At 39.5% G+C, this 20694-nt stretch overlaps 1 long non-coding RNA gene across 1 annotated transcript in view; it reads left to right on the plus strand.

The window, feature by feature from the left end:
• LOC309667302 overlaps positions 1-20694 on the plus strand; it is a 247793-nt gene that overhangs the window by 9016 nt on the left and 218083 nt on the right. The window contains exon 3 of the long non-coding RNA XR_014267679.1: positions 900-19929. This is a non-coding gene — a long non-coding RNA (uncharacterized lncRNA). The remainder of the gene's footprint in view (positions 1-899; positions 19930-20694) is intronic.

Genomic DNA, 20694 nt, shown 5'->3' on the forward strand with positions numbered 1-20694 from the left:
GGACTCGTTAAAGTATAAATGGACTCGTTAAAGTATAAAGTGCCAAAATGAGTTTGCAAAGCGTAGACCTCCCCCGTAACATTTAGTTTCTCCATGTCAAATTCACCCAATTTACATTTCTTAAGCTAGGAAGGCTGTAGAAGAAAGAAAGAGCATTTTAAAATCAAATTTCTGTCTCTACCCCATCCTTTCCTCTTCTGTCCCTCCTCCCTCACTCACCCTTTTCTTCTCTTGACCATGAATCCAAAATATACTTGGTCACCAGTATGAAGTCACTAACAGGACCAATGTTCAAGTATTTCTCCGTTTTGCAGGCGTCTACCATAAATTTTCTGAGGCTATAATTACAGCAAACACGGTTGGACCAACCACCGTTCTCCCCTCTTGCTTGCTAACAAACCCCAGTGTGTTAAGCTGTGCATGTCCTCCACTGACCGGTGCTCCCGGAAGCCTGGCCACTGCCCACCCCCATCCGGTCTCAGCCACCGGTTCTCACAGTGGATCCCAGGCCAGCCACAGCAGCACCTGGGAATTGTTAGAAACACACATTCTTAGCCTTCACCTCACACTTCCTGATGGAAACCCTCACGTTGGGGGCTGAGCATCCTGTGTTTTAACACACTCCACAGGTGATTCTGACCCACACGGAAGAATCACTGGTATAAACCAATCTTGACAATTCTATTCTCTTTTCTTAGAAGTAGGCAAGTGATCCTGTTCTGGTCAATTAAACCTGAGTGATAGTCTGCAAGGGAAGCCTTTTGAAAACAGCCTTTTAGCTCCTAAAAAAAATATGAGGACATTTTCCCGGGAAAGTTGTGGGTCTGATTTCTTAATACTAAGATGTCATTTGCATTTTCACTCACATTCTCTCATGAATGTACATTGGTCTTATCCAGAGGTTACATGCTGTGCAATACCACAACAGATTGGGTGCAGAAGTAGATATGAGAACCCACTTGTTCTCTATTAAGAAAGACATTACAGGACTTCCCTGGTGTCGCAGTGGTTAAGAATCCGCCTGCCAATGCAGGTGACACGGGTTTGAGCCCTGGTCCGCGAAGATCCCACATGCTGTGGAACAACTAATCCCATGCGCCACAACTACTGAGCCTGTGCTCCAGAACCCGTGAGCCACAACTACTGAGCCCGAGTGCCACAACTACTGAAGCCCACACCCTGGAGCCCGTGCTCCGCAACAAGAGAAGCCACCACAATGAGAAGCCCACGCACCACAATGAAGAGAGTAGCCGCCCACTCACCACAACTAGAGAAAGCCTGCACGCAGCAACGAAGACCCAACGCAGCCAAAAATAAATAAATAAAATTAAAAAAAAAAAAAAGACATTACAGAGATTTGTAAAAAAAGTAAAACAATGCCACTCTTCCCACTAGATTTTTTTGTTTTGGAAAACATAGTTGTTTTTTCATTAAAAAATGTGTGATTTATATTAACATATAAAGATGTACTATTGTTATAAACTAATAAATATTTTTTAAAGTTTCTCAGTTTTAATTTATAAAATGGTAAACATCGATAGATATAACCCATATTATTATATTTTAAAAGCTCTTTGGGGCCCTTAATTCTGAAGAGTGTGAAGGATGAAGGCCTGAGAAAGTCCGAAGGCGGCTCCTTTGGGCGGGGATGCAGTGTCTGGGGCTGCTGCTGCCATCTTGTGACCACCGAGGCGTCAGCGCACACAGCCAGGACGGCAGGGTAGAGAGAACTGGTCTGTGAGGCCGCTTTGACCCTCTGAAGACCCAACCCTGGTATGTATTCTACAAACTTTCACTATCTTGAACTTCCTATTCTCTGAGATGATAAATCCCCCTCTTGCTTAAGCAGTTTTAGGTTGGGTTTCCTCTTACTAGCTGAAAAATCTTCCCAACCATTGTAATTTACATTTAGCTCTGAGGACCTCAATGACGTTTACATCCATTTTGCTTAGGTTTCTGTAAACAAGATCAGTGCCATTATTTACAAAATGAAGACAGTGAAGCCCCGAGACAAAAATTGAATAGAGAATAAAATGTGATAAAGTTGTCATTCATGCAAGTTAACAGAAATTATCAGCACTCTAAATAGCCAAATCAGTGAAAATATATTAGAACCCACACACATTTAGGAAAATAAATCTCTGATTAAGACCATGTACTTAAACCATTACAGTCTCTGTTTTGTAAAATTGATAACTTCTATATAAATGCTAGCCATTTTCAGTTTAGCTCAGTAAAAAGCTTAGATTTTGTAACTGGTAATTCTGAGAATCAGAGACTCTGATGAAAGTGATGTTTACCAATAAGACCAATGAATACAAATATGAAGTCATAGCTATATAATTAAGCATTGCTCCAAAGAGAATCACTTATTAGATACTCAATAACTTTTGTTATATAAAAAAAATTAGATAGAAGGAGAGAAGCTTTGAAAGATTTAAGTATTTAAGTACTGTTTAAGTACCAGGCTACAAAAGAGATGCATCCCAGCAACATTACATTGAAATAGGCAAGTGATCCCCATTGCTTACATTGAAGTAACCTTACTCACACCTGCAAAATAATGCAAGAGTTTGGGACACTGTCGCAGAGGTGGCTAGTTGTCCACCCTAAGATAAGGCTGTAAGTAGGAAGTCTCTGCCTGGCCAGGGACAACATTTCCCAGCACCCCTCTCTACCTAATTGGGGCCATATGACTGCTGCTTGCCAATGGAATGTGAGAAGAAGTAACATGTGTCACTTCTGGCCAAAGCAGTTAAGAAATGGGTGTGCTTCTCCACCCTGACTCTTACCCTGGCTGCCAGCTCAACACAAAGAACTTGAGGCCCCAGGGACCAAAGCCACCAGATGGAAAGGGCCTGGATTTCTCAATCACTCATGATGGAGAGCTGACTGCCAACAAGAAATACCTACGTGAGACTGCTAAAGGAGTACAAAATAAATTTCATTTTGTTAAGCTTCTGAAAACTGCAGCTAATGTTAACATAGATGCTCGGCTATCTTGAACTGTTGAAGCTCTAAGTAGACATCAGAAAAGTTTTTTACTTTAGGAGGAAAAAGAGCAAGTCTCATGGTTTACTATTGTATCCCCATCTCCAGTGCCTAGAACGGTAGCAGGTAGTGATTAAATATGTGATGACTAAATGAATGAATGAATGAACAAATTGATGGGTGGATGGATGGATGATGCATGAATAAATTGTGTTCATGTGGAAACTGTAATAGTTTGGAAAAAAATAACACTAAGTATTTGTGGGAAATGTTCACATGTTAACTAGTATTTATTTCTGGATATTTTGAGTAAAGGAATAACTGGAGGTATTAAAGAATAAATAGACTGGGCAACCACTTGGCAGGGGTGTGAGATGTGATAGAGAAGTATATATATATACTGTTTGTAATCCTCAAATGTGGATGTTTATTAAAGTAGGAAATTATGCTTTTTGGCAAAACAAGATAATTGCATTATTTCTCTCGTAGAAATTAAATCTGAAATCCAAATCGAGTTCATTTATTCCAATGTACTGCTTCTAAGGAGAAAAAAATATAGTTTGTAGCAGTATTTTATTTCACTGACGTGACACAGGGAGCAAGGAAGGACAAATTCTAGGGCATGGAAGGTCTGGATCCGCAAAGCAGAGATAACACGTGTCTGTGCTTTTAAAACTCTGGGTCAGGGCTCCTCCTACTGGAATAACTTATTCAGTACCATGATATCAGACTCCTGGTCAAGATTCAAATTTTTGTTTATTTATTTATTTATTATTTATTTTTGGCTGCACTGGGTCTTCGTTGCTGCGTGCGGGCTTTCTCTAGTTGCGTCAAGCAGGAGCTACTCTTCGTTGCGGTGCACGGGCTTCTCATTGCAGTGGCTTCTCTTGTTGCAGAGCACGGGCTCTAGGTGCACGGGCTTCAGTAGTTGTGGCACACGGGTTTAGTTGCTCCACAGCGTGTGGTATCTTCCTGGACCAGGGCTCGAACCCATGACCACTGCATTGGCAGGCGGATTCTTAACTACTGTGCCACCAGGGAAGTCCTAAGATTCAAATTTTTAACAAACCTAACACAGTGTTGCATATTCAATAAGTCACAAATTCTTTTTTTTGTGGCAGGGAGAAAGATTTCACATTAAGTGCCGATTTAAAAGGTCCATATCACATCTTCCATTTACCCCATAGTTGATGTTTACATTGAGACTTTGGTTAACATTTACATAGGACTTATGACCTGTCTGGCAGTATTCTAAGTAACTAAATATAGCTATTCATTTAATTCTCACAACAACTATATGAGGGAGGACTGCTATCATCTTCATTTCATGTGTGAGGAAACTGAGACACATGGATGGCTCTATTTCCTAGGTAACTGATATTTTTCATGCTATTGGAAATGGCATTTCTAAAATTTCAATTTTTCATTGCTAGTACGTAGAAAAACTTTTCTGTTTATTGATCTAGCATCCTATGACTTTGCTAAATTAAATTGTCTTTTTTTAAGATTTCATAAGGTTTTCAACATACATAATCATGTTGTCTGTTAATACAACAGTTTTACTTATTCCTTTACAACCTGCATGCCTGTTATTTCTTTTTCTTACTGATTGCACCAGCTAGGATTTCCAGTGTAATGTTGAGTAGGAATGGTAAAGTGGATATTCTTGCTTGTTCCCAATTTTAGAATGGAAGCATTCAGTCTTTGTTATTATATGTCAATTGTTATTTGAATAGATGCATTTATCAGATTGAGGACATTCCCATATTTTCCTGGTTTGTAGAGAGTTTTTATCATGAATGAGTGTTAAATTTTATCAAACACTTTTTGACATATATTTGATGATCATATGGTTTTTCTTCTGCATTCTGCTAATGTAGTGAGTTATGAGTTACACTGATTGATTTTCTTTATACTTACTTCCCCGACCAGGGATCAAACCTGGGCCCCAGCAGTGAAAGCACCGAGTCCTAGCTACTGGACCACCAGAGAATTTCCAACACTGATAGATTTTCAAATGTTGTTCAATTGGTCATGATGTATTATTCTCGTTATATATTACTGGTTATATATATATTTATTTATTTTATACATATATCATATGTATAAATATCCTTGTTATATATTGCTAGATTCCACTGGGTAATATTTTTAAAGGATTTTTGTGTCTATTCTCATGAAAGATTTTAATTGATCATTTTTCTTGTAATATTTTTCCTGGTTTGGTGTCAGGGTTATGTTAGCCTCATAAAATGAGATGGGAAGTGTTCTCTACTATTTTCTCAAAGAATGTGTGTAAGAAGGGTGTTATTTCTTCCTTAAATGTTTAATAGAACTTCAACTGGGCCTAGAGTTTTATCTGTGGAATGATTTTGATTAAACATTCAATTTTTTCAATAGTATTGGGCTGTTTAGCTTTCATATTTTATCTGGTGTTGGTTTTGATACATAACATTTTTTCAAGAAATTTGTATATTTCACCTACATTTTCAAATTGATTGGCATAATGTTCTTTGTAATTTTCTTTATTAAGCTTTCAATGTCTGTAGGATCTGTAATGATATTCCCTCTTTCACTCCTGATATTTCTAATTTTTTTTCTCTCTTTTTTATCCTTTGAAGTTTATTAAAACTTGTTTTATGAGCCAGCATATGCTCTATCATGGTGAATGTTGTGTACATACTTAAAAAGAATGTGTATTCTGCTTTTGTTGGGTGAAGTGTTCTGTAAATATCAAACAGATTGAGAGTGTTATTCAAATCTTCTGTATCCTTCCTTTTTTAAAAAAATTTATTTATTTTATGTATTTATTTTTGGCTGCATTGGGTCTTCGTTGCTGCGTGCAGGCTTTCTCTAGTTGCAGTGAGTGGGAGCTACTCTTTGTTGCAGTGTGCGGGCTTCTTGTGGTGGCTTCTCTTGTTGCAGAGCACAGGCTCTAGGCATGCAGCCTTCAGTAGTTGTGGTGCGTGGGCTCAGTAGTTGTGGCTTGTGGGCTTAGTTGCTCTGCAGCATGTGGGATCTTTCTGGACCAGGGCTCAAACCCATGTCCCCTGCATTAGCATGTGGATTCTTAACCACTGTGCCACCAGGGAAGCCCCCTTACTCATCTTATACTTTCTTTACTTCAACTCTAGAATCAGCCATTTCTCCAAGGAACTTTTTAGTATAGGATAGCATTTGGAAACCAAGATCTGGTGCTTTTGCTATGAGGATGTCATTGCTTCTAGGCTGTTTCTGGAGACAGAGATAGGAAATTTTCTACATACATCTGTAACTATTTCTAGAACTATGTGGATATATATAATATACACATAGCATGAGTTTATATCCTATTTCCAATTCCAATCCAACATTCCTGTCCTCTGGTTTCCATTGTTTCTGATGATGTATGTAATAAATATTTTTTTCACCTCTGGCTACTTAAATTATTTTCCTTTATCTTTGGTTTCAGCATTTTGACTATATTGTGCATACGTATGACTTTTCTTTGCACCTATCCTGCTTGGAGTTCCTTGAAACTCTTAGATCTGTGAGTTGATGTCCTCCATCAATTTTTGAAAATTCTCAGCCCTTCTGTGCTTGAATATTTCTTCTGCACAATTTTCCCCTTCCTCTCCTTCTCATTCTCCTTTACACATCTGTTAAACCATTAGATATTGTTTTGCAGATCTTACGGGCTCTGTTCCTTTTTTCTTTAATTCTTTTTCTCTTAGTATCTCAGCCTAGAAACGTCCTATTAACCTGTATTCATGTTAATGGATCCTTTCCTCTGTTGTATCCAGTTTTCTGTTAACCCATTGAATTTTAGTTTCTGATATTAAAAAAATATTTTTAGCATTTCCACTTTTGTAGTTACCATCTCTTTGCTGAATATCCCCATTTGTCCATGCATGTTGTCCATTTTTTTACTTGATCTTTTAACATATTTATGATAATATATTTAAGTTCTCTATCTGATAATTCTAACATTCAGGCATTTCTGTGTCTATTTCTATTAATCATTTTTTCTCTTAACTATGAGCCACATGTCCTTGCTTCTTTACATGTGTTGTAACATCTGTCACATTTTCATTTACATGTGTCATATTGTATGATTGATAGTATGAGCAAAAGAACAACAGAGACTGAAATAAAAAATATTCAGTCCCAGAAAGGGGTATGCCCTTCTCCTGTCATGCCACTAATGAGGGAGGAGACTGAGTGAAAATAATCTGTAGCTGAGCTAGGTCTGGGCTTTGTTGCAGCTTTGGTTAGATTTTCCATTATCTTCAATGTTTTGAGATCAGAATTAGGACTTTCCTTTTGATAGCGTTTGTAATCCGAGCACCAGTGAGACTCCAGAGATCTCTTTATGCTTTGCAACTCAGCCAGTGGCTCCCTGAACTGCAGATCTGTGTGCTTTACAGTTAAATAATAGCCTGGCTGCTAGCTTTGCGGCTGCTAGAGGGTCCTCTTTTTTCTCAAGTCCTGTTCCTGGCTCTCCGTGTTTGGGAGGTCTCTTTTCATCCTGCTGCCCTAAGCCCAATTTTTCACAAGGCCACAATACTGTACCTGGTGAAGGCCAGAGAGGGATTTCTTTCTGCTCTCCTGCTTGCCCCCAGACTTTGGAGGACCACCGGAGTTCACTAGGCACAGGCCCAGACGCTTCAGCAGGATCTTTCTCAGGTCTCCTGCCCTGCCCCCAGCCTCCAACATACTACCCTTGTGCACTTTGGTGGAGGCCTGTGGAAGACAGTTGGTGAATGGCTGCAGACTTGCTGGATGACTTGAGCTCAATCCATCATGCCAGCCCTCACATGGCCATTAAGTTTATTAAAAGTTAGGCTGATTTCTCCATACCTCCATCCATAGCAGGTTCCTCCTACTCATGTCACTACACAGAGAGTGAAAGTGGTTGTAGATCTCTTCTGTCCTAGGAAGGGCTCATCACTTTCCGGAATTTAGTTCATTTAGGTTTCTTTGTTACCTCAGCTGCCTGATGAGTTTATGAAACAAATGATTTTTTTTTACCTTAGCTAGCTTCTCCTCATTGTTAGAGTGAGAGTGATGTTGTCTTACAACTTTTACTAAGTGGAACTAGAAGTTAAAATATGTTTTTAATCTTGAAGTTTTGTTTGATCTGAAAAGTTTATGATACAGATTTTTATTTTGAATTAATATATACGTGTATATATAATCTATAATATTCAGATTAAAACTTTGCCCATAAAAGAATCTTTTGTAAAAATACAAGAAGTCCTTGTTCCTACCTCCTTATTGTCCAAACCTTTCACATCATTAGAGAAGCAAAGGGATGCACCCACTGGAGCAGGGGAATAAAAATGAGGCAAAGGTCCAAAGCTCCCGGCTGTGTGGAGCCAGTGATACCATAAGAGAAGGAGTGGGGTCAGGGGAGCAAGTTGTGGGCTGTTGTGTTATTGTGTAGGACTTTGCTCCATAAACCCCTGTCTTCACATGCTACCCCTTGATTAAGAACACAGGATCCAACTTGCCGACAGACGACACCTGTGGCTCTGTGTCCTGTACTGGTATCATTCCACGTTGTTTTTTCTCTTTTGTGGCTGAATGTAAGATGTGTACTATAAATCTTCATCTCTCATGTTTTTGGCTACAGTATTTTAATAGCTATTTCCTATCTCTGTATTTGCAGCTCACACTACTTACTGTCCCCACAGACAACATTAATTTATCATATCTTTATTTTCACTCAACATGAAAGAATTAAAATAGAAACGAAAGGTTTAAAGGGACATCTAGTTTTGGGCCAGTACGAGAGACAATATTATAAAATAAGTTCACCCAAATTTATAAGAAAAATATCAAGACCCCCCCCAAAAGATAAATAGGCAAAGAGCATGCCAATTAATTCATAAGAGGGAGTAGTCAAAGCTATAGCTACGTCCCATACAAATGTCCAAATTTCTATTGCCACCCCATTTTTTTCCTCCTGAAGAGAAACCATGTAAGCTAGTGCCCTTGGATCTCTCCACCTGCATGGACTCAACTTCTACATTCCAGAGTCAAACACACCTTCCTCCCTAACCCTCTTCTCTTGCTTGTCTTGGTGAATGGGTTAACAAATCCTCTCTCTCTCCTCCCAACCACAACCACTTACTAGCTCCTGTCAACTCAACCTGCTAGATGCCTTTGTTTTTCTCTTTTCCATCTCCATTGCAACCTCAATAGTTGAGACCCCCTCATTTTTCACTTGGTATGTTGAGACAACTTCTTACCCAGATCTTCTGCCTTTGGTCCACTCCTGCTCCAGTTCACACTCCTGCCAACTGTTCCTTTGAGCCTTCTAAACAGATACCAGATATTCATTTATCAAAATAAATGAAGACAAATCATGAAATTATTTTGCTTAAAACTTTTCTGGGGCTTCCCATTGCCTCCAGGATGAAATGCAGATACTCCGTCAGAAAACTACAAAGTTCTACGGGATCTGCTCTCCTGCCATTCTCCCAAACACACCCTGTCTGTCCTCTAGCCTTATTAAATAGCTTGTAGCTCTTCGAATGTGGCACACTGTTGCACACCTTCATTGCTTTCCCCATGTTGTTGTTTCTGCCTGAAATCCCTCTCCTGTCCTGTTTCCTGATGAACTACTCATCCTTAAGTTTCAGTATGAATGTCACCTCCTCTGTGAAGTTTCAGGCAGAATTAGACATTCCCACCTCTTTCACATGGCATGCTATAATTACTTACATTTTCTGTATTTATCACTTTGACATCTCTTTCCTGCACTGGAATCTGAGCTCTGTGGCAGCAAGGATATTGTGTCTATCATCTCCCCACACCCTAACCAGCACCTAATGCAGCACTTGGTTCAATAATGAAATGAAGACATTCTGGTCAGGGTACTGTGGAACTGGTACACTTAGACACTGCTGATGGCACTTGCAGTTGGTACCATCATTTTAGAAAGCAATTTTAGAAACATATATGAAAGACCATAAAAATATTGATATTCTTTAACCCAGTGAATCTACATCTAGGAATCTTTCTTAAGGAAATAATCCAAAACTTTTTGTACAAGTTATTCATCACTGTATTACTTAGATACTCAAAATACTGGAAACCACCTAAATTCCAGCAATAGGAAGATGGCTAAGTAAATTATGACGTATTAAGATAAAGTGCAGTCATTAAAATTTGTGATTTTTAGGGAAATACTGGGCAACATAGAAAACTGCTTATATTACACCACCACTGGACACTACAATTACAGTTGCCCCAGGACCTAGCTAAGACTTAGGTCTGCTTCCAGGATTGTCTGCAACAGGCAGAACTAACTAATCAACTTGAGTAACTTGAGTCCAAACCGAAATCCTTCAAAGGGAGCTGAAAGTCAGAAGCCAGAGAAACTAGGCACAACTGCTAAGTTCAAAAAGAACAATGCAATCTTTTTTCTTTTTTTTAAAAGGCATTTTAAAAAATTTATTTATTTATTTATATTTTATTTTTGGCTGCGTTGGGCCTTCATTGATGCGCGCAGGCTTTCTCTAGTTGCAGTGAACGGGGGCTACTCTTCATTGCGGTGCGCGGGCTTCTCACTGTGGTGGCTTCTTTTGTTGCGGAGCATGGGCTCTAGGCTTCAGTAGTTGTGGCACGTGGGCTCTAGAGTGCAGGCTCAGTAGTTGTGGCTCACAGGCTCCAGAGTGCAGGCTCAGTAGTTGTGGCGCACGAGCTTAGTTGCTCCACAGCATGTGGGATCTTCCTGGACCAGGACTCGAACCTGTGACCCCTGCATGGCAGGCGGATTCTTAACCACTGTGCCACCAGGGAAGTCCCAGAACAAAGCAATCTTGAAAAAGAGAATCAGTGGTTGCAATGAAGGCAGAGTGGGTAAAAACAGGAGAGTTTGGGTACTTGCTGTGAAAACTGTTGGTCTTCTGAGGCCCTGACGTTGAAATGAGTTAAAGCACAGGGTCAAGGCAAACAGCAATCAAGTAAGATAATATATGCATAAGGGGAAAAGGACCCAAATTCCACCCTCTGGGTTCAAGGCACGGAGGGAATGGTTCTGGATTATACCATTTAAAGAAAGTAGAGTTCATTGTGAGCTGGGCTCTGGATTGAACCAAATGGTAATTCTCTCCAGGTCTCCAGGTCTGAAGAGGCACTGGGCTATGGGGGAGAAAGCAAGTTGGCAACCAGGAGGTGGAGGGTGTGTGTGTCACAAGCTGGCATGGGAGCCTAAGTTGTTGACTGTCTGGGCTGTTTCACTGGGCCAGGGGATGTCTACAGAGCTGTAGAGCACACCTGAGATTTGCCCGAGATACACCAAAAGGCTAATTTTTAGGGTGAGGATGGTGAGGTGTTGGCTAATATTTTAAAACATTTTCTGTAATATGATATACAGCTTTTAAAAGGACAAAATGAACATTTAAAAATAAGAAGTGGACATCTAATGGTTCTAGATGCAGTAACAGGCTAAATCCTGTCCCAGTGAAGTGTAAGATCAGCAAATGAAGCAGTTTACTTGACCGGCATAGCCTGCGGGAACTCGAGTGATCTGGTAGGCAGGAGTCGGCTGCCCTGTCACCCTGTCACAGCGTCAGTTTTTTTCTGTGCTGTGGGTTTCCAGGTCACTGCTTACTGTGACATCCTGCTGACAGGGTAAGTGAGGGCTGAAGTCCTGTGGAAGGAGAGGTGTCTTTTTCTTCACCCAAAGGCCCTGACCAGTAGCAAAGCCAGTACCTGCCACCTTTTTCTGAGTTGCACAAAGGCACTGGACAGGGCAGCTCTGTGCTTCCCATCTGCAAAGTGGGGCATCCCAGCATCCGTATTTCTTTTACTAATAGAAATTTGACCCTATTTCTTGTGAAGTAATGAGGCTGATTTTATTTTGGTGAAGGTGTCTTTGCCCCTGTCTGGACTGGGTGATATTATGAAGCTTCTTCACAGAACACCATAGCCGTATCACCGTCGTTAATCCCCAGGTTTCTCCCCGGAATTGGGGTGGGAGCAGAAGGGAGAGTGTCGGGCCACAGCTTGTATCATACTAAGATGATTTGACAGCCACATAATGCGTGCTGGGAAGACCCTCATCTGATCCCTCATCTGCTACCCCTCTGGCTGCCCCACTGGGTGTTCGAATCCTCTCTCCCTGGCTCCAGGGTGGCTCCTTCAGGGCAGTTCTTCCCCACCTTCAATGTGTGTAAGAATCACCTGGGAAACTCATTAGAGTGTGATTCTGATTCAGCAAGTTTGGAGTGCATTCCCAGGTGTGGCCGATGCTGCTCGTCTGTGCACCACCGTGGTTTATCGGGGCTCCAGGGCCTTCCAGACGTCTGGGGCAGAGGCTGGAAAGGAACTGGGGGCTCCCCTAAGTCTGGCTGCTGGAGGAAGAGGGTACTTCCCCCGTGGGGGCCTCTGCTTCTCAGAGCGGACTATGGACTCGTGTTTGGGGCATCACAGGACACTAGCGTAGCAGCCACCCAAACTTGGCTTTCCAGGGAGGAAGAGGCCCCTGCGGTGGTGAATCTGAGGCTCCTGGCTTTACAAGGAGGGAGGAGGGTGCACGGGGGGAGGGGGAGAGAAAGCGTTCTGCCCATCAGATTAAGGCTGCGAGTCTGGGGGCTTTGGAAGTGCTGAGCATTCCTAAGAGGGGGTGCTTGCCTGGAGACCACAAGAGAGAAAAAGGCCAGACACTTCCTGTCCCTGAGGAATAATTATTGAAAAATAACCCCACTGCCTAACTTCTTGTGCATTTGGAAGCCCTTCTACAGGGCTTTCCAACCTGGCAATGTGTGGATCTCAAGATCAGCTGTTAGAGCTAATATTAAGCTTGTTGTAAGAGCTAATGTGCTAAGCTGCTTTCGTTCTTCCCAAATAGAAGTGTCATGTGAAGAAATAACACACTATATTTTGGGGGATGGCAGAATAATCACCAAACAGAATAAACTTCTATTTTTCTTACAAACTTTATTAAGTCCCTAATTGGACCTAATCTGGGTTTTAAGGAAAAAAAATTAAGATCTACAAAGGAGTTATATTTTCCCACATTATACCTTCATTATATTATTCCCTCTGTATTAATCCTTCCTAAGGATACTATTTAGAAAATGTGACCTGTTCACTTCATCAGAATTAGAATCCTAAGCCTGTGTTAATATTTTTGGCTGGACCTGCTTCATTATTGAATACTCTTCCTTTCCGGCTTCTGCTAGCCTTCTATTTTCGTTTTAGAATTTCCAATACTTATATATAAACCAAAATATCAATTTTAACAGGGGAAGAGTGAGTACCCCTCATTTTTTTAAATTGAATACTTCTTTAAATTCTATAGTGCTTTACAATTTTCAAAAGTTTCACACACATGATTTCATATAATCCCATAACCTTCCCCCCCATATTGTCCCTCCCCCCTTTCCTCTCCCCACGGGTAACCACTAGTTTGTTCTCTATATCTGTGAGTCTGCATCTTTTTTGTTTTATTCACTGTTTGTTGTATTTTTTAGATTCTGCATATAAGTGATATGATACAGTATTTGTCTTTCTCTGACTTACTTCACTTAACATAATGCCCTCCAAGTCCATGCTGCTGCAAATGGCAAAATTTCCTTCTTTTTTATGGCTGAGTAGTATTCCATCCACATCCTCTTTATCCATTCATCTGTTGTTGGACACTTAGGTTGCTTCCACATCTTGGCAATTGTAAATAATGCTATGAACATTGGGGTCAATGTATCTTTTCAAATTAGTGTTTTTTGGGGTTTTTTTGCCCAGATATATACCCAGGAGTGGCATTGCTGGGTCATATGGTAGTTCTCTTTTTAGTTTTCTGAGGAACCTCCATACTGTCTTCCACAGTGGCTGCAACAATTTATATTCCCACCAACAGCGTGCAAGAGTTCCCTTTTCTCCACATCCTTGCCAACATTTGTTATTTGTGTTCTTTTTGAGGTCATTCTGACAGGTGTGAGGTGATATCTCATTGTGGCTTTGATTTGCATTTCCCTGATGATTGATGATGTTGAGCATCTTTGCATGTGCCTGTTGGCCATCTGCATTTCCTCTTTGGAAAAATGTCTGTTCAGTTCTTCTGCCCATTTTTAAATCGGGTTGGTTGTTTCTTTGATGTTGAGTTATATGAGCTGTATATATAGGTTGGATATTAACCCCTTATTGGTCATATCATTTGCAAATATCTCCCCTCATTCAGTAGGTTGCCTTTTTGTTAATGGTTTCCTTTGCTGTGCAAAAGATTTTATGTTTAATTAGGTCCCATTTGTTTGTTTTTTCTTTTATTTCCATTACTCTAGGAGATGGATCCAAAAAAATATTGCTACAATTTCTGGCAGCGTGTTCTGCCTATGTTTTCCTCTAGGAGTTTCACAGTATCCAGTCTTACATCCTCATAAAATTTTACTGCTTGTAAAATGTTAGAACATTATTATACATATTTTTAATTAATTAATTAATTATATTTTGGACTGCATTGGGTTTTCGTTGCTGTGCGCAGCCTTTCTCTAGTTGTGGCGAGCAGGGGCTACTCTTCATTGCGGTGTGCAGGCTTCCCATTGTGGTGGCTTCTCTGTTGCGGAGCACGGGCTCTAGGTGCGTGGGCTTCAGTAGTTGTGGCTCGTGGGATCTAGAGCACAGGCTCAGTAGTTGTGGTGCACGGGCTTAGCTGCTCCGCGGCACGTGGGATCTTCCTGGACCAGGACTCGAACCTGTGACCCCTGCATTGGGAGGTGGATTCTTAACCACTGCGCCACCAGAGAAGTCCTAGAACATTATTATATTAAATACAAAGTTCTAAAATATGTTGTGTGAATATTTGTTCATTATTAAAGACAGTTAATTTTGCCGTATCAATCTACCAGGCATCTTGAATGGACAGATAGGAACCTTACAGCTATGGGACACAACATTCCCTCTTGAAGTCAAGAGTAAGAAGCAGAGAAAGCTGGTCCTCAGCTAGAAGGAAGATGTGCTTGGAGAAGGGCTGGAAGGTCTCTGGTTTTAGCTTATTTGTGAAGCTCAGCTGCATCCCTGTCCTTGGGTTTTGTGAGAGTCACCTTGATAATAAATTCTGCTTTTTTTGCTTAATCTAACTGAATTGTATTTCTGTTAATTAGAACTAAAAGAGACTAAATTTATATGCTGGTGAGGAAACTTTCAAGATGTTCAGTGCTTATTATGTGTCATGCACTGTAGCAATGCATGCTCTATCTTATTTAATCTTTAAAAATAACCCCATGAGGGAGGTATTCTGATTATTATTATTAGCTGCATTTTATGGATAAAACCACCAAGATTTAGAAATATTTAGTAATTTGTCCCAAATCACCATCTATTAAATGGCAAAACTGAGATTCAAACACAGAATTTTTGATACAAAAACCTATGCTATTAACTACTATGCTATACTTTATAGTTTATTGAAACAAATATAGGCATATTATGTACTAGAACAAAATATTGACATTGTAAAACTTCAAGGATGGAAATCTTCAAGGATATACAAAAGCAGACAAAACAGTGTAAGTCCCACTGATCCATGGCCCAGCTTCAACATTTACCAACATTTTGCCTATCTTGGCTCATCTACCCCTCCCCACCCCACCTTCTAACTATGGTTAATGTCTTACAATCTTACAGTAACAGGGTACACTTGTCACAACTGAAAAAATCAAGATTGGTACATTTTATTAACTAAACTGCAGGCTTTACACAGATTTTCTTAGGTTTTACCGAATGTCCCTTTCCTGTTTCCCGATCCCATCAGGGATACTGCTTCACATTTAGTCATGGTGTCTCCTTAGTCTCTCCTGGTCTCTAAGTTTCTCAGCCTTACCTCGTTTTTCTTGGCCTTGAGTGCTGATCAGGTATTTTGGAGCATTTCCTTAAATTTGTGTTTGTCTGATGCTCTTCTCATGGTAAGCCGAGGTTATAGTTTTTAAGGAAGAAAACCACAGAGGTGATGTGCCCGTCTCATCACATATAGGGGTACATGGTGTCAACATGACTTTATTTCTGATGTTAATCCTCACCACCTGGCTAAGGCAATATTTTCCAGGTTTCTCCATTGTACAGCTACTTTTTCACCCTGTCCAAATCTATTCTTTGGAATCAAGTCACTAAGTACAACCCACACTCATGATAGGGAATCACCTCCACCTGGACTGGACAGTACCTACATAAATTTTGATTTCTTCTGTAAGAAAGACCCCAGGTGATTTTAAAAGTTGAGAATCACCGATCTAAGCCAGTTATGATTATTCCATTCTCCTTTGCCAGTTAGTGGTCTAGGGATGGACATGTGTGACAATTCTAGGAAAGATTTTTCTCCATGATAAAAAGAAACAATTATACCAGAAGGAAGCTCTTCCTTGTTTCTGCAGGCAAGTGGAGCCTTCCCTTCCTTGTGTGGGTTGCTGCTGTGAGCATGCAATCCTTGGAGTGGCAGCTACCATCTTGTGGCCATGAGGCAATAAGCCAGGGATGGAAAGCCAAAGTTATTGGGATGGCAGAGTTAGAAGAGGGCTGAAACCCTTGAAACTACCTCCAGCCTTCTTGTTATATGGACGATTAAACTTCTTTACTGTTTATGTGACTTAGTTGCTGTTCTGTTACTTGAAGTCAAATGCATTTCCAATTGATGCAGGTGCCTCATCTTTTTTTTACAACTGTAGCTATCCTCCACATCTAGGACTTGTATCCTCCACATCTTACTCATTTTAAATGAGTAAGTGAAGGACTAAATGAAGAAGCTATTATGATAACCATAAAATATCAATGTCTTTAATGCCCGTACACTTGGCAATTAGATTCTATACTTCCATTTCTTCTCTCAAACAAATACAATAGAGTTGTATGCATTCTGCCACTGGGGGAAAAATTTATTAGTATGACTAGTTGACAGCGGTAAAAATTGTTGATGTTTATCAAGTTCAAATTGAAGTTTAATGCACATATATTTATTAATTTTTAGGACTTATTAACCAAAATATTGCTAGTATGATTGAGGCAAATAATGGAATGCCTACCATATAGCGACGAGAATGAAAAAACTATTATATTATGCGACAGCATGGACGAATCTCACAAGTATAATGTTGAGTAATAGATGCCAGACACACACATACATGTTACATGATTATATTGATATAAAATTTAAAAATAAGCAAAACTAATCACTGTTCAAAGTCAGGACAGTGTTTACCCTTGAGTGGGTAGTGACAGAAAGGCATTTCTATGAAAGGGCTTCTGGGATGGTGATAATTTCCTTCTTCTTGATCATGGTGCTGGTTATAGAGGTATATTCAATTTGTGGCAATTCAGAGATTTGTACATTTATGACATGCACTTTTCTGTATGTATGTTATACTTCAATAAAGTTTGCTTTAAAAATTCACCCTGAAAATGTCTATCTCTAGCATCTTATTGATCAACTTTGGGAGCAGATAAACCTCTTAAGCAATGCTTATTTACAAACAGCACAAAATGGTTCACTATTTGTAGTAAAATTTAGACCGGGGTGGAAGGGACTAGCTTATTGCAGGAAGTCCCCAATTTATGAACGTCTTTGTATGTATAATAGCTCACTTGTAATTCAGTTGTTACAAACAATATTTTCCCTTAGGTTCAGTGTTAGAATAACGGTTAGGGTAAATGCCGACTGGTAAGAATAATGAAGTGGAAATGCTATATGTTTCCCATTAAATACAGGCATGTAATTACCCCTGTTACACATACACAAGACTGAAACAACTTTCAAAAATAAATATAAAATGATAAAAACATAATTGTGATTAAATTCCATTTTAAATCTATCAAATTAATAAAAGTAAAGTGTTAGCAAGGATGTAGAGAAATAGGAATTTTCACATATTGTTGGTCAGTGCTAACTGATTCAACTATTTTGGAGAATAATCTGGCAAGATTTCTTGAAGTTGAAAATGTGCCTAACCTCTGACTCGATAACTCCACTTCTGGGAAATAACGTAAAAGAACACTTGTACAGGTGCAGGAGGACAGATATAGTATATATGTGTGTGTATGCATATATAAACAAAGATGTTTACTGCAGCATTGTTCCTCACATTTGGAAACACCTAAATGTCCATCAAAAAAGGAACAGACATGTAAATTGTATGTATTCATAACTGAACAGTAAATAATAGCTATAATGAATGAACTGAAACCACATGTATAATGTGGATCTCAAAATTAGTGTGAAGAGAATTACAGAATGATGGTTTTCATCGTGATACCATTTATGTATCATGTATGTATACAAACGATAGTAGATATCTTTTATGGATACTTACTAAGTAATATAAATGAAAGAAATGTAAATGATGATACATCAGCTTCCTGTTGTACTCGTATTGGGAGAGTAAAAACAGGATTGTGATTGAGGAAGAGCACACACGGGAATTCAATTCTGTACTGTTTTATTTCTTAAAAAAAATCAGAATCAAATATGAATGTTAACATTGACTAGTACATATATTGTTATACGATTCAATATATTTATGTGTGTTTGGATGCTTTCATACAAAGAATAAAAGAAATGAGGAATTTGGAATGAAGGAAAAGTCAGGATATGAAATGAAAAGCCTCAGCTAAATTAACACACTGAGATGCATATTATAAGACCTATATAGTTTATAGGGACAGTTAGCTAATTAGTTCTTTAGCGGTATCTGCAAGATTAAAAAACAAAATAAAGCAATAAAATAGTTTAGGAGGAATGCACCTTTGCTCTTGCAAAGTATTGAGAGGTTTCTCCTCTTCTGGGTCTTCAGTTATTGTGGGATAGAGCTTTGGCACTCAAAAGTGCAATCTGCCAAAGAGTAGCATTGACGCCACCTGGGAGCTTGTTAGAAACGCAGAATGTCAGGCCCCAGCCCAGACCTGCTCAATGAGAATTTGCATTTTAACAAGACTGCCAGATGGCACACTGAGGTCATACAGAAGCAGCAGCCCTCAATAGCATATCTGTCTAGATCATGACCAAAATAATCTTATTCTGGAAAATTTTCAGAGTAGCTTTTGAACCAATCACCTAGTACAGCCATAGTTAAAGCTTTAAACACTCAAAGAACATTTACTATTAGACAAAGGTAGCTTCTACTAAAATTTCCAAGATGTATTAATTGCAAATTGTAGCTGTAAATACCATATGATGTAATGGTTTTATAAGACTGAAACATCTCCTATGGGAAGTTCATCAAGATTTCTGTGATTTCTTCATGTCACTAAATCAATTTTGTCTACACATCTTTCACAGTCCTGCCTCTGCTCTCCCTGCTTTTCTGAATGAGAAACTCAACTTCTCTTCTTAATTTAACAAAATATATATTATATACATCCAGAGACCTTGTGGTAAGTGCAGATGTTACTGAGGGTTTTGGGGAGACAGAGGAGTGACTATTGTAATTACATAAACAGGTTAAAGTTGAATATTGGAGTCCCCCCTCAGCAAGACGCTTCCTGAGAACTGATATACTGACATAGCTTAATAATTTGTTTCACTAAAAAAATTCTGCCACATGTAAATGTAAATAATGACTAAAATATCTTGCAGTGAATTTATATTTAACCAATTAAGAATGCTGCCTTTACTTTCCTCAATCCAACCAAAGGATCTAAACCAGAGGAACTACCATCAATAAGTAAGATTCTGGGCTTCCTTGGTGGCGCAGTGGTTGAGAATCTGCCTGCCAATGCAGGGGACACGGGTTCGAGCCCTGGTCTGGGAAGATCCCATATGCCGCGGAGCAACTGGGCCCGTGAGCCACAATTACTGAGCCTGCACGTCTGGAGCCTGTGCTCCGCAACAAGAGAGGCCGCGATAGTGAGAGGCCTGCGCACTGCGATGAAGAGTGGCCCCCTCTTGCCACAACTAGAGAAAGCCCTCGCACAGAAACGAAGACCCAACACAGCCATAAATAAATAAATTAATTAAAAAAAAGAAGAGTCTCTTATTAAAAAATAAAAATAAAAAAAAATAAGTAAGATTCTGCAGCTCCTTTGGGAATCTAATTAGTGGATTTTAACAAAAGATGGTTCCTTGTTGGATAGGCCCAGCCATTTCCTTGGCAGTAAAAGGAAACAGCTGTGCTGGGTGATTAGCCTACTGAAAACCAAATAAGACACAAAAACAAAACCTCCTACCCAAAGTCTCTTTCATACACACTGGCCAGGGGCTCTCAGCTCTGACTGCATTAGAAACACCACGGAAGGGAGCCTTTAAAAAATGCTGACACTTGGGTCCCATGCCAGAACAATTACATCTGAATAAGGGAGGAGGGGGGCACTAAGAACAGGTATCAGTATTTTTTGAAAGCTCCCCATGTAATTCTAATGTGCTCAAGAAAGCAGAAGAAAAACCTTCCTCTGAAATAGAAGTTCTGCTTCAAGTTTTTAACAAACAAAAGGTCGTGAAAGATTAAGTGAAAAAGCCATACAGATTGAAAGTGAGGGGATGGAAAAAGATATTCCATGCAAATGGAAATCAAAAGAAAGCTGGAGTAGCAATTCTCAAATCAGACAAAATAGACTTTAAAATAAAGACTATTACAAGAGACAAAGAAGGACATTACATAATGATCAAGGAATCAATCCAAGAAGAAGATATAACAATTGTAAATATTTACTCACCCAACACAGGAGCACCTTAATACATAAGGCAAATGCTAACAGCCATAAAACGGGAAATCAACAGTAACACAATCACAGTAG

Source organism: Balaenoptera physalus (genome assembly GCF_965194825.1).
Source record: "Balaenoptera physalus genome assembly, chromosome: 9".
NCBI lineage: Eukaryota > Metazoa > Chordata > Mammalia > Artiodactyla > Balaenopteridae > Balaenoptera > Balaenoptera physalus.